The sequence below is a fragment of the Hipposideros armiger genome, unplaced genomic scaffold (assembly GCF_001890085.2).
Source record: "Hipposideros armiger isolate ML-2016 unplaced genomic scaffold, ASM189008v1 scaffold_6, whole genome shotgun sequence".
Lineage (NCBI taxonomy): Eukaryota > Metazoa > Chordata > Mammalia > Chiroptera > Hipposideridae > Hipposideros > Hipposideros armiger.
This window is the reverse complement of record NW_017731356.1, coordinates 8,765,874-8,769,966: the sequence shown is the minus strand read 5'-3', so window position 1 is coordinate 8,769,966 and position 4,093 is coordinate 8,765,874. Positions and strand designations below refer to the sequence as shown.

Here is a 4,093-nt window from a genome sequence, read left to right as displayed (position 1 = left end):
CCTTTGGGGTTTTAATTTTCTTAGGAGGTAATAAGTTTTCAGGACAAGGGCCAGCATTGGCTGCACTGGTCAGAGAAAGAAGAACCTCTTCGGGAATGAACTCATTCTGAAGGGAAGCAGGAAGGGGTTTTGAACCATCCACCATACATTTTTTCTCCCTTAGTTCAGGAAGAAGTCCTAAGAAAATAATGGAAAAGCTTGCTGTGGTTTTTTTAAGTTAGCTGGAGATTCCCAGGCTGCCTCACCAATCCCATTTCTATGTTTCTAACAGAAGAAACACTGCTTCTGTTTGCCAAAAATAGTAACAATATTTAAAACACTGAACATCATCTAGGAGAGAGAGAGAGAGAGAGAGAGAGAGAGAGAGAGAGAGAGAGAGAGAGACTGATTGATTGATTGATTGATTGATTGATTGATTGAGAGAAAGAAACTCATATGGCCTGCCCTACTCACACTCACATCAGACACAGGTTCAAAAACTCAGGCACAAAGATGAACCTCCATTATTCAAAAATCAAAGTTGAAAATTAAATTAATTTCACTTGTTCAATTAACTGTGCTAGCCTTAAAATGATGGGAATGTCTTTTTTTCCCTTTGATATGAAAATGACAAAAGAAACTTTCCTCAAAACTGTCAAATCACATAGTAACTTTTTTCTCTATAAGCTCAAAGATAAGAATAATTGCATTAAATTGGGGCATTTATAGAGTGGAAGGGATCTGCATTGGGTTTAAAGTAAAAATAGAACTGGGATTGTTGGAAATGAAGAAAGTGGAATAACCTGAGCAAATTGGTAGAGTTAACAGCACAAAGAGTGTTCTACTCAGCTTGACAAGGGCAGAGAAGTTATAAAAGTAGGGAGCAGGGCTAATATAGGAAAAGGTGTCCTATTAAGTCAGTCAAGGAGAATCAGGCTGTCACTCTTAACGCACTCTCCACTAATCTCTGCCCCTCACAGAGTACGGTTTATGTTCATTTCTATAAGGTTATCATGCTTTAATCACCATCAAAACCTCTACAGTTTACATTACCAAATCTCTATCTCTTGAAAGTTTGGGATGGAATCTGAGTATCAGAGGAAACAGAAAAAGATTAGGTGGGGTTTTAGCATAATCTCCCCTAAAAACAAGATGAAGGTGAGTCGAAGGGAGTTTTAACATAATGAGGGAAGGAATGAGTCTGGCTGATTCTTATTCTAGTACAGATCTGCCTTTATCTGTATGTGCATGAAAATCTTAAATAAGGAATTACTTTCATTTAGAATGATTACTAAAATCTGATACAAACTGGTTCCTTACCTGGCAACCAAGAAGGATTATTTCATACAGCTGCTGGTACTTAAAATAGGAACTGAAAACAATATAAAATCATCAGCGTGTGAAAAAAAAAACAAACAAAAAAAACTACAGTCCTATAGGTGGAACAGTGAAACAGGACTCTGATGCAATAAAACTATGAAAGGATTGGCTTTGCGTTTTATCGCCACAAGTGTATTAGAAAAGCGAAGTAAAAAACGAAGTCTCGGATTAAGAAAAACAGTGAGCGGATCGTGATTTCTATGGCCTTGATTATTTATGCCCGCGGGACCCTGGAGGAACTTTACCTGTCTTTTCCTTGAATGCAGAAACTTTTAATTTTTTGTCCTCAAGTGTTGGCGTGGAGGGCGTTTTCGGGTGATGCATAATAAACAATGCCCCCAATCACTCTCTTTAGGGAGGTGAACTATCCCTCTAGAAAGCTAACCTAGAAACAAATCAGCGGCATACTGGAGAGGGCTGCCACACGGACCTGCAGGCAGACAGGGAGAGAGGGAGGGAAAGGGGGAGACAGGGAGAGAGAGACCCCTTAAGAGTCTGTGTTAATATCGGAGTTGATAATACATCTGGCACGGGTTTTCCGTCTTTGGGGAAGTCTCTGTGCCCCCTCGGGTCACCGGACGCGACTAAGAAGCCTGTGGGTGTGTCCTACTCTGCGTGGGGTGTCCCCGGCCGGGGACGAGCGGCGCCACCCACCGGCCGCCCGCACCGCCAGTCGGCTCGGTCCCCGGCCTCGCCCCCAGCGGGCGCACACTAGCTCCAGGGACTTGGGCCGGGCAGCGTTCGCACCCTTTCTGCCTCCGAAGTGATGGGAAAACAGACACTTGCAACTCGTATCCCTAAATTATGTTTTCCCGCCAGACATCTTGCCACCTCGCCTGTTCCCGGATGTCTGCGTGTCGTCATAGCAACCCAGGACCCCGAGCCTTCAATGGCCCTCAATGGGGGCTGCCTTCGGCGGTGCCTGAGGAAGAGGGAGGCAGCTAAGAAACAATCCCAACAGTCTCTCGGGGGATTTGATGTGTTTTAAATCACAGCATAGGTTCAGAAGCGATAGAGAATAAAAATGTTTAATCGGACCGTTCTCACGGAACCCGAAACTGAATTGGGCGCGGGGCTTCCGCCCGCAGGCCGGCGACAGTGCGCAGGCGCTGGCCCAGATCGCCTCTTCCTCGCCCGTGGATGACCTCTCGGGCTCGGGGCAGGAGATGCCGCAGGAGTTGGGCAAGCGTCCCTTAAGTTTATTGCCCATCTTTCTATCCCACTTTTTCGTTAATGAACATAACATTATTATAAGACCATTACTGAAGAATACAATTACTACCCTTGGGAAACTCCTCTCCAATTTTGAATTATATCAAAAGAACCCTAAAACGGAGTAAGATAAAGTAGTATTAAGGTCTTGGATGGACAGTACCATAGCCAAATGCAAGATGAGCAGGTAAAATTTTTCCTAAACAGAAAACATCAGGACATAGTAAAGTGACAGCCAGTCATAGTTATAAATGGGGCTAACTGTGCTTGTTGGAGTTGGCTGACTTCTGTGGCAGCTTAACACCAACTCAGCAGTAGGGTTCTCCAGGGCTTCAGGTGGGCAGATCATCACATCAGAAGAGAGCCAGTCAGTGTGCTCACCAAACATGCCCTCAAGTGGGGAAAAAAAGTGGGTGTGCTTTTGTACCTATCTCCTTTTTACCAGCTCATTTTCCAGGTTGTGGGCAGGGGTTATACACACGTCTGTGGGCACTTAAACGCAGGTTGCCAAGTTCCCTGAAGGAGTCTGAGTGAGTGGGAAGGCCAGAATTTTTTAATGTAACTAAAAAATGGAGGTTATCAGAAATGTTTAAAAAGTGACACAGAAAGAAATCTAAGCACAGCTCAGCCACACACTTCCCGGGGGCAGAGTAGCTTCTAGTATGGATTCCACACACACGGCACCACTAATACTGAAATGATGCCTCAGCTTGTCTTAGTTTTAAGTCATTAGTCAATTCATCTAAGTCCTTCTGAGTCCACGTGGGTGTGTCTGTCGGAAGAAATATCTCAAGTGTCTCTTCAGTGCATAGCATAGGACCTGGTATGCGGTGTTGATGCAGTCTAGAATAAATTCATCTTTCGCATCGTACAGTAAGTTGGGCTTTTACAGAGAGCAAATGCTGTGACCGTTACAACCTGAGTATGCCACTCCATGTGCAATTTCTCATGGTATATTCACAAACTGGTATTCTGTTTTATTAAACAGATTCATGAACCTAGTTAATTTGGGTCCAAATGCAAGCTGAGCCTAAAAGGACAGGACCCTAAACATTAGTAAACTCATCATTGCTACATGGGGGCTTTGCTCCTACTGGCAATGGAAGTCACTTGGTCCAAAGGGCGTGTCTAATTTCTGAAGGGACTTCCCCTTCCCACGCCTTGGGCGCTGCAGAGGCAGATGGGTGGAGCCAGACCATGGCAGGTAACTAGAAAGTAAGTATAATACAATACTTCTTGGCTTTTACTATATTTGGCCCTCCGTATCTGCAGGTTCCACATCTGCAGATTTAACCAGCTGCGTATGGAAAATATTTGGGGAAAAAAAATACACTTGCTGACATGTACTATGTGTTAGGCCTAGGATGTCTGCATCTCCTGGACATGTATGTAGACTTCTTTCCTTATCGTTATTCCCTAAACAATACAGTATAGCCATTTACATCAGATATTATAAGTAATCTCGAGATGATGTAAATTATACAAGAGGAGTAGATTATATGCAGGTATGACATTTTCTATA

At 43.8% G+C, this 4,093-nt stretch overlaps 1 long non-coding RNA gene across 1 annotated transcript; it reads right to left on the bottom strand.

The window, feature by feature from the left end:
- Positions 1 to 94: 94 nt before the first annotated feature.
- Positions 95 to 1,692, bottom strand: LOC109384937 (uncharacterized). The gene is made up of 3 exons (XR_002124527.1): positions 1,605 to 1,692; positions 1,300 to 1,351; positions 95 to 177 (listed from the first exon to the last, which is right to left on the bottom strand). It is a non-coding gene; the product is annotated as an uncharacterized LOC109384937 (long non-coding RNA).
- Between the last annotated feature and the right edge of the window lie 2,401 nt (positions 1,693 to 4,093).